Genomic DNA, 11807 nt, shown 5'->3' with positions numbered 1-11807 from the left:
GCCACCTGAACTCATTTAAATTTATCTCGTAATTTATATCGTATTTAATAATTTAAATTCATAATTTTAATTTATTCAGATTTTGTTATTTTATTTATTTTTATTATTATTATTTTATTTTATTTTATTTTTGCTGCATTTTTATTTAAAAGTAATTTTTAGGAGAAAAATGGAAAATGGGGTGAAATCCAGCAGGAAAACACTCGTGGGAGATGCTCGCATGCGCGGGCGTAACACACTGTGCGCAGGCGTGCGTGCGTGACAAACGTAGGACGTGCGCAATGTGTGCACATCCTATCCTCATGGGGTGCGGGCCTGGTCTGCGTGAGCATCCCATCGCGCACAGACAGGTTAACAACGCGTGTGTCCCATCGCATGCGGATAGGGCCAAGTGCCATGTGCCCTGTGCGCTCGCTGTCTGCGTAGTAGGCATGCGTGTATTCTTTGAAGAAAATAATATTTCTTAATCTTTCTATCCTAAATTTTAATTCCAAGATCCGAACATGTATTCATATATATTAAATCCCATACAAAAATCTCTTTTGAGATCTAAACAAACTTTGAGTAGCTAGCAAACTTAATTATCATCTTAAGTAAACTTAATCCACTGTGTATAAGAAAATTAAAAAAAAGGAAAAGAAGAGAGAAAAGCATTCTAATAGTTTAAAACTACATTGGGCATGCATGTATTTTAACAAATAGCAATGAAGCGACATTAAGCCGAGGCGAGAGAGAAAATAAAAAAAAGAAGAGTAGCACTAGTACATGAGATATAAAATATTAAAGAGAAGATTAATTTGAATAAAATTATAACGCAGACAAATACCTTTACATGCATGCATGCGATGCGACTTCTATGTTGACTATTACGTGATGACTATAATGACTAGTACTATGACAACGACGACTACAACTATTATGAATTTGAAGATATATATTTGTGGTGGATTGTAATTGGTTATTTAAGTAATCACGACAGCAATCCAAACAATTCAAAATTAGACATCTTATCATTCCATTCTTAAGAATAATTAAACCTCTAGAGCACATCTGTATATTATTCTAGTTGTGCTGATAAAAAAAAAACATCATCTCCACTTGGTCCCCGTTACCAAACACTAAATGAGTTGTTGTTGTGCTTGTAGGTTAATACCATCAATGAACCATCACTACAACTGCTGAAGCTTATGCAATAGAGAATCCTTGTTGATATAAGAGGATGTCTCCCCCAGACCCTTCATCACTCCTCCATTTGTGGCCCGCTGAGGCTGAGGTGATTTAAAGAGTGTTTCTATCATTGTTTTGGGATTTCTTTGAGGTTTTATTCAATAAGCCAACCTAGATCATTGAGATCAATGAGGTTGAGTTAGTGGAGGGGCTTCCCAACAAGGATTTGAAACATGATATGCATTATTTACTTCTCCTGATTGTCTTTGTGTTTCTTCTTCAGTTGGTCGGTTGCCTTGGTGATCATCTATCATAGGAAGCTCTTTTAATTCATCATCTTCTTGTTCTGCTCCATCTCAGAATCCTCTTGAAGTTGGCCAACAAGTATTGGGCTCCGAGAGGGGAATGCCAAACCTCTGGTTACGAGTCATATGCGTTGTAAATGATTGCACATGTTTTGACATTGTAGAGCGTGCTAAGTTGACTCGCTTTCTTCATCAGCCCCTTCTTCCTTTTCTTAAATTTGGTTTTTCTTGCAAAGTTGCTAGTGATATAGGTCACCCTAACCTTATTACTAGTCATGATGTTTTGTCGTGTCTGGCCAAGGAGCGAGAGGGGCTACATATAGAATGAGACAAGGGTTGGAGAGTTATTAGTAAGGAATGGGGAATGGAGCATTATAATATAGTAGAATATACCATCTAAGGTAAGATATGGTGCATTCTACAACAAGTGGAATGCCAAAATATTACTTAATGATTTGTTAGATATACATGTTCCTCATTAATGTTAGCTTTTATATAAAGAGTTAACAAATCATATAAAAACTCATACATTTTAAATCTTCTATTAAATTTTCAAAAGTTCAAGCATTCATATAAAATGGTATATAGGTGGCCTTAGGTATGAGTTTTTAACACATTAAAACAAGGGAACTTCCATATGATTTATGAAGGTTTACTTTGTATTTCACTTATTAACTTTGAATTTGGCTTATCTATAAAGGATGCATTGTGTTACGATTTTTTGATGTAATGTATTATGATTTTTTTATCTTTTTATTTCTTTTTGTATTCTTAAATATTAGAACTTCGTTGTGTGCGTCTTATTTAGAGAGATTATATATATATACTTACAATGATAAAAGAGTGATTCATAGAATAACACTAATCATGTTTACTTCCCTTTATTTAATAACGATGGCACTTTATTAATATATTGTACTTGTGTTAATTGTGTAATTGAATTTTTTTTAAATTAAATATTATACTAGCTATTTAATTAACTACAATTAAAATTAAATATTAATGTAAACAATTATGTGAGAAAATGAAATGTTACAATTAAATATCAATATAATTAATTCTATAATCCATACATAAAACGGGCTACAGATTTAATTTTAAACAAAGTAACTGAACTTAAGTACTGTTATATATCATTAAATTGACATATTCACAAAAAAAATAAATACGTTCAATACATTTTTAATAGAAAATGATTGATATTAGAAGTTAATATATTATATGAAATGGTATGTAGGTGATAATTTTGCTGATTTGTTAACTTTTTATATAAAATTGCGAGTTCACGTGCTCTTCATTAATGGGAACTGATGTCATCCCTTAATGATCGAGCCAAAGGCTCAATAGTTTCAATTCTAGGATCTTTACTTCATGACCAACCACCTTACTAGAAATCAATCCTCCTAAAAGTTTAATATAATTAAGGCATGATAATACTTGAATTTTAAATCAAGTGCTACTTCTTTACCTCTCCAAAAATAAGAATTGAAGATTCGACTCTTATGTAATACAAAAATAAATATATAATTTATTGTACGTAAATATTAATAAAAATAAATTTTAATAACTCTTATGATTATACTGGGGGAAAACATTACCTGTTAATGCCACTATCCCAAGTTTTAATTCCAAGATACCTGTTGATGTATCTGTATGAGGTTATGAAGGGGGATCATATAAGAGATGTTTTAAGAATATGCTCTTTTCACGTTCAGCTTCTATTTCAAATCACCTATATTATCATATAATTTTATTCTTAAATTGTGCTTTTCATTTTCCAAAGGGTGGCGATTTTGTGTTTTCCTATAATTCTCTCTTTAAAAAAGATGGAACAATCCTTATTGACAAAATTATTTTTTTATTATTCAAAGAGAAAAAGAACATGCGACTGCCATTTTTTTAATAAAATTATCTTTTAATTAAGGAAAAATATGCCATATTTAACCTACAACCAAACACTTAAAAAGATTTATCTCCAAAGAAAATTATAGGTTACTTTGCGAACAAAGAGCTAATTATTTGGAATTAATTAACAGCGTCTTGTATAAAATAAACTAATAGAGTAACATAATAAGATGAATAAAGATTAATGATCGATATGTATGCATGAGGGAGCTTCGCATGTAAAGTAACCCTACAGGCAATCCAACATTTAAAAGTATGCCCCTAGGGCTTCTCATATCACTTTTTTCGTTTTCTTGTGTATATAACAAATTTTTTTTTGCCCTAAGATAAAGTATATTTGTATTAAATTTATTGATTAAAAAATAACAATCTCGTGCAAGAAAAACAACTATTTTTTTTTCAAAAAAGAGGATAAAAGGAAAACTTTATTGTGCAATCTATATTTTTAATATAGTTATAGCTATTAGAGCCATATTTTGATACAACTTCTCCCTCATCCTTTTCACAAATCAATCCAACTATATTTCCCATTTCCTCTTGCTCCACAATGTTCTTCGTAACCATCTATCATTATTTACTTCTATCAAACTCACCCCTATTCATTATTTTGGTATGCAAAACACAATTTATTCATATATTAGCTATCTAAATTCTTCTAGATATATTAACAACTCTAATACCATGTTATCTTGTGAGAATTGAAAATTGTGTTTTATTATTGAGATACCATTATTTATAGGCATATTATGTATATATTTTTACAAAGAAACAATTAAATGAAAATTAAATACACATTTACACTGTAAATGCACTAAAAATTCTGGAATAATAGATGAGATAGGAATTTATATTCTTGGCAATAGTATATTATGCTAAATAAATTGTTGTATTAGTGGATCATATTTGCTAGTTGTAGTTAATAAAATTTCAAACATTTTCATAAAAATAATTAAATTATGAGTAGCTTCATATATCACTAATGAGTTTTTAGCTAATAGGTAGCTTCATGTATTATTAACCAAATTCTAAAAGGTGTAATAAGAAAGATGTATGGGAGGTTGTGTTGAGATGGTGATGTTGGCGATAGCAGGAAAACAAGCTGACTAGTCGTTGTGGTGTGGGGTGAGGTGTTAATTGGAAAAATGAATAAGAATTTATAAAGTTGTAAAGGTCTAGCATATATGCACTATTTTTAAGTGTCTGTGAATGAGTGAGATGGAGTAACAAAGCAGGGTGGAAGAGAGGAACGAATGGGTTTAAGAGGATATTGGTAAAAGCTTGGAGATCTTTGGTTACTGTGGGTGATATGTGTGCTTTTTGTTGTTTCTTTTTTCTTTTTAGTGCACATATAGCCAGAGGAACGCTTGTTCCAATTCTCAAAATCTATTAGGTATCTATTAACTCATATAGGCATGATCCTTGGAGATTCTATACATACAATATAAAATTCACGCACAACCAATTAGTAAAATGTTGAAAGGCTGCACATATCTAAAATCATCCAATCCTGACTGTCCCTTTTCATAACAAGTTATTGATTCACTGTAATGAATTTATATACCTACTCTCTCCTGCATTTTTCCCAGCATGCATTCACATCTTACCTAAACAATTATGTGAAAAAATGAAATGTTACAATTAATATCAATATAATTAATTCTACAATCCATACATAAAACCGGCTACAAATTTAATTTTAAACAAAGTAACTGAACTTAAGTACTTTTATATATCACCAAATTAACATATTCACAAAAAAAAAAAATAAATACATTCAATACATTTTTAATATAAAATGGTTGATATCAGAAGTTAACAGATTGTATAAAAAGGTATATAGGTGATAATTCAACTGATTTGTTAATTTTTTATATAAAATTGTGAGTACACATGTTCTTCATTAATGGGAACTAATGCCATCCCCTAATGATCGGGCCAAAGGCCCAATAGTTCTAATTCTAGGATCTTTACTTCATTACCAACCGCCTTAATGGAAATCAATTGTCCTAAAAGTTAAATATAATTAAGGCATGATAATACTTGCAAGTGGTAATTCTCTACTTCTACAAAAATAAGAATAGAAGATTCGACTCTTATGTAACACAAAAATAGATATATAATTTATTGTACGTAAAAATTAATAAAAATAAATTTTAAAAACTCTATCATATGTTAAAATTAATTATAATATAACCAGATGAACAATTAAAATTTGAATACTAGACTTTTCACATGGATGTTGGTGTTATACACTTTGACAGTAGTGTATAAGTGGTTTCATTGTATTATTACAACTATCTTCATTTTTCAAAAGTACTTATATTGTGTCTTATGAATTTTTGAAACTGTTATCGCAAAAGTATAAATTCATTTTGAATAAGTGATCCCCCTAATAAAGGTTAAATACTAGTCATTATTTTTAAGAATCAATTGCAACATCGTACTACAGATACTACAGTAACATACTATAATATTAAAAAAAATTTAAAGTAGTAATTTATGTCATTGGAGTTAAATATGGTCTTGTTTTATATCAGTAACACTTTTTTAAATAGCAAGAGACTTTATATAATTGATTTTTGAGTATTTATATGTGTAAAAGAAATTCAAAATACTAATTGCTAAAAGTGTTTGAAATTAGCCGTCAAAAATATTTTTCTGTATTTAGTATTCTATGTGATTATATATATTTAAATATGTATATGTATATGTATATATTGTACATTTCTTCTTTCGTAAAGTATTAATTAGCTATTCACAGATTGTTGAGTTCGAAAATTATTTATTTCAGTTATTTTCTATATTCTGAACATAATAATTGCATCAGGAAATTCTATTTATGATCGTCAGGGATTCTCCAATATATTTGAGTTATTTAAAATATTACATGTTTTGACTAAAATAAAATTTTTAGAATTATATTTAAATTTCATATTAATCAAAATATTAATTGTGTTAGATAATCAGATTATATTGAGATTTTCTTTGAGGAAAATAGTATTCCTCAATGCCATTATCCCAAATTTTAATTCTATGATCATGAAGATTTAGAAAGCTCAGTCCACAGACCTAAAAATCACAAAAAATTTGAGTAAGCATACTTCTGATGAGTTTCTCAATTTCAGGCTCATAGATGATTGATTGTGCAGATTTTTGGACTGTATTTGAGTCCTTATCACTATCAGGACAAATATTCTCAAGGCTGACCATGCCTTTAAACTATCCATCTGCCCCGAGAGTACTAAAATGTATCAGGGCCTGAAGCATCAATATTAGTGGCCTAGAATAAAAGAGGACATTGTCGACTGTCTCTCTTGATGCCTTCCTTAGAAATAGGTTAAGGCAAAATATAAGAGACCCGGCTGTTTGTTGCAAGGCCTCCCTATTCTAGAATTAAAGTGGGAGCATGTAACCATTGAAGTTATCACCGGCATACCCGAAATCTATTCTTGTTGCAATGCCATATGGGTCGTTGTTGACAAGTTGATCAAGACTGTTCACTTCTTACTCATCAGGACCATAGATTCCACTAGCAGATTAGCCCGCCTGTACATTGATGAAATTATTCAACTCCACGGCGTCCCTCCATCTATTGTGTTTGACTGTGATCCTCAGTTTACCTTTCATTTTTGGGACAGTATCCAAAAAGCACTCGATTATGGATTATACTTCAGCACTGCTTGTCATACCAAGACTGATGTCAGTCTAAACGTACTATCCAAACATTGGAGGACATGTTGCACGCTTGCATCCTTGACTTTGGTGAAAACTGGTATGAATATCTTTTCCTGTGTGAATTTACTTATAATTTTAGTTATCATTCTAGCATCGACATGACTCTGTATGAAGCTCTATACAATAGGCCCTATCGTTATCCCACTTGTTGGAACGAAGTCGGGAACTAGCATCATTTGGGACCTGATTTCAACCAGGAGACTATCAAAAAAGTTGCTATCATTCAAAGGAACTTAGCCATTACCCAGAGTACCCAGAAAAGCTATGCTGACAACTATAGAGGATCTTTAGAATTTACAGTTGGTGATCAAGTCTTCCTTAAGATCTTCCCTTACTAGGAAACAATATGATTCAGTAAGAAGGGAAAGTTGAGCCCCTTTTATGCGGGATCTTTTCAAATTGTGGAATGTGTTGGACCCATGGCGTACCACCTTGCTCTACCCTGAGAGTTTATGGGTCTACACGATGTTTTTCATGTCTCCATGCACAAAAGGTACCACCCTGACCCTCCTCACATCATTTCTCACCAAGAGAAGCAGGTTCAAGCTGATATGACATATGAGGAGCTCCCTATGAAAATCCATGATTGTACTGACAAATTTTTGCACAAGAATAGGATCCCCATGGTGAAGGTGCATTGGCAACACCAAACTATGGAAGAGGTGACATGGGAGTCAAAGAATGAGATGAGAGAGAAGTTTTCATATCTATTTATAACAAATTGGGGGATAAAATTTTTTAAGGTGGGGGGAATGTAACACCTTGAAAACCTTCGCGCCTAATTTACAATAAGAACCCCTATTTATTCAGGCCTTAAGTCCATTTTTATTTTTTATTTTTTATTTTTTGGATGAATATCATATTTGTTATTTTAAGTTTCATAATTTATTTGATTTAATAATTCTTAAAATTAATTATTTTATTTTATTGTTTGAAATATTTTATTTTATTTGTTATTTAAATAAATTTATTGAAAAATGGAGAAAAAGTCTTAAAATCCCACGGGAAGGATCTTGCTTGCGCGGGCTCTTCATGCCATGCGCACGGCAAGCACAGGACATGCGTACTGTGCGCAAGTCCTATTTGTGCAGGGTGTGACGTGCGGTCTACGTGCGCCGTCTACACGGTAGGCCTATGCGCAGTGCCTTGCGTGCTATAAAGCTTGCACGCAAGACAGGCTAAGCTTGTGCGTGGGAAGCTAGGTCTGTAGTGCATGGCTGGCTTGGGCTGTGCACACTGCCTCCAGAAGGGTGCGCCGCCCCCTTGAGTGTCGTGCGCCGCCTTTGGGCAACTGGCACCACTAACTTGGGCAGCGTATCGCCCTCATTTGGGCAACGCGCCATCATTGTTTGCATGGCATGCCTCTAATTTTTGCACCGTCGTCACGTCGCATCGTCCATCTGCTAATCACGTGCATCAATTATCACATCACACCTTTTCCATTGACTTTTCTCTCTTCACCTAATTTTACCCCTTTGCACAAATCTGACGATCCCCATTTTCTATAAATAGTGACCCTCCCTTCACCATTTTCCCATCACTTCCATTTCCATTCTTCCATCCTCCAAGATCTTTAGAGAGAGAGGGAGAGGAGAAAAAGAAGAAAAGGCGTAGAAAACATCAAGGTTTCGATAAAGAATTCAATATTTACTTTTAAAAATCCTAAGGAGCATTTATAAAGTAAAAATAATAAAGTTTAAATTAGTGATTTCGTGGTTAAGTTTTATGCCTAAACTAAGTAACTTCACAGGTTAACGCATGTTCTATAATCGTGTATAAACTATTTAATTTGCATGTGTAATTTAGATTAAATAAATATTGATATGTGATGCAATTAAATGGTAGAAAAAGGATTAAGCATGAAATGATGTATAGACATGAGAAACATGTATTGATATTGGCATGCAAATTACATAAAGTGTTTTATTAGGCTTTTTATCTCTAAGAAGTTTCTGTTTTTCACCCATCTGGTTTAAAAAGACATGAGAGGACCGCTCCTAGTGGATGACAATGTACCCTCTGATTAAAGTGGTGACGCGATATGATTGTACGGGTCATCTTGGGCGAAGTATGGTCGTGGCCATAGTTAACATATAGGACCACTGTGCTTGGCACGGCCGTGGTCATAGATTGTGTCATAGTTTGACAAGCCATAAATGTGTTGTTGGTTTAGCAAGCTGTAAATGTGTTGTTAGTTTAGCAAGAGGCAAATTGCTATTACAAATGAAATGAATTTATCATCCCACATGGGTAGTCAGAAAATCGTATCACCCTCAATAGATGGAAGTCAGAATGACTTCACAAAGAATGACACGAAAAATAGTGCATATCATGATTTATTTAATTTTCTCTATTTTTAGCATGATATACTTGATTGATATGATATGACTACGATATGATGTTTTTTTTAAATAAAATAAATTATTTTCATAATTTAATAAAGAATCGTGACATAACTCTTGATGGTAAGAAATGATGATACCTTCAATTATCTTTAAAATCTTATGATGTTATTTAAATACTGTTTTTCTTACTGAGTATATGGAACTCACCTCTTTCCATGACCCCATCCAGATGAAGAAGTGTAACACCCCGCGCATCACTATGCTAAAATGATTTGGAAATCCTAGTTATTCTGGCCTTTGGCCTTGTTAAACTTAATTAATTTATGCTGTTTAATAATCATTGTATTTTGTAATTTTTGTTGATTTTTATTTATCTAGCTTTAATTTAATTTTATTTAATTTTAAGTTATTTTATTTAATTTTAAGTCGAACCCAATTTTATTATAAAAATATTTAGAAAAATCGAAAAAATGGTGAATCGGGAAGAAAATCTCACAGGAAAAATCCTGTGGGGAGACAGGTTGCCTGCACGGGTGTTGGGCACTATGCACGTGCGCATGCGCGCACAGTAGCCACAGGACCTGTGGAAAGCGCGCATGTCCCATCCACACACACACACGCACGGGACATATGCACAGAGCACACGGTGCTGGATCAGGACCTATGTGCATCCTGTCGCGCGCAGGCAGGCCGTTCGCATAATTGTTTAGGTAAGATGTGAATGCATGCTGGGAAAAATGCAAGAGAGAGTAGGTATATAAATGCATTACAGTGAATCAATAACTTGTTATGAAAAGGGACAGTCAGGATTGGATGATTTTAGATATGTGCAACCTTTCAACATTTTACTAATTGGTTGTGTTCGAAATTTATATTGTATGTATAGAAGCTCCAAGGATCATGCCTATATGAGTTAATGGATACCTAATAGATTCTGAGAATTGGAACAAGCGTTCCTCTGGCTATATGTGCTCTAAAAAGAAAAAAAAAACAACAAAAAGCACACATATCACCCCCACCCACCAAAGATCTCCAAGCTTCTACCAATATCCTCTTAAACCCATTTGTTCCTCTCTTCCACCTAGTTTTGTTGCTCCCTCTTACTCATTCACAGACACTTGAAAATAGTGCATATATGCTAGACCTTTACAACTTTATAAATTCCTATTCACTTTTCCAATTAACACCTCACCCCACACCACAACGACTAGTCAGCTTGTTTTCCTGCTGTCGCCAACATCACCATCTCAACACAACCTCCCATACATCTTTCCTATTACACCTCTTAGAATTTGGTTAATAATACATGAAGCTATGTATTAGCTAAAAACTCAATAGTGATATATGAAGCTACTCATAATTTAATTATTTTTAAGAAAATACTTGAAATTTTATTAACTACAACTAGCAAATATGATCCACTAATACAACAATTTATTGAGCATAATATACTATTGCCAACAATATAAATTCTTATCTCATCTATTATTCCAGAATTTTTAGTGCATTTACAGTTTAAATGTGTATTTAATTTTCATTTAATTGTTTCTTTGTAAAAATATATACATAATATGCCTATAAATAATGGTATCTCAATAATAAAACACAATTTTCAATTCTCACAAGATAAGATGGTGTTAGAGCTTTTAATATATCTAGAAGAATTTATATACTAATATATGAATAAATTGTGTTTTGCATACCAAAATAATGAATAAGGGTGAGTTTGATAGAAATAAATAATGATAGATTGTTACGAAGAACATTGTGGAGCAAGAGGAAATGGGAAACATGGTTAGATTAAGAAATAATATTTTCTTCAAAGAATACACGCATGCCTACTACGCAGACAGCGAGCGCACAGGGCACATGGTGTTTGGCCCTGTCCGCATGCGATGGGACACACACGTGGACTTACATGTCTGCGTGCGATGGGACGCACGCACAGACCAGGCCCACATCTTGCGAGGATAGGATGTGCACACATTGCGCACGTCCTACGCTTGTCGCGCATGCACGCCTATGCACAGTGTGCTACGCCCGCCCATGCGTGCGTCTCCCACAAGTGTTTTCCCGCTAGATTTCACCCCATTTTCCATTTTTCTCCTAAAAATTACTTTTAAATAAAAATACAGCAAAAATAAAATAATAATAATAAAAATAAATAAAATAAAAAAATCTGAATAGATTAAAATTATGAATTTAAATTATGAAATACGATATAAATTACGAGATAAATTTAAATGAGTTCAGGTGGCTTTAAGGCCCGAATAAATAGGAGTTTCAATATACAAATTTAGCACAGTGATGAGCAAGGTGTTATAATATGGATGCTGGTTTTGATCCCTTA

Source organism: Carica papaya, chromosome 2, assembly GCF_054855325.1.
Source record: "Carica papaya isolate Zhongbai chromosome 2, ASM5485532v1, whole genome shotgun sequence".
Classification (NCBI taxonomy): domain Eukaryota; kingdom Viridiplantae; phylum Streptophyta; class Magnoliopsida; order Brassicales; family Caricaceae; genus Carica; species Carica papaya.
Note: the sequence above shows the minus strand (reverse complement) of the source record.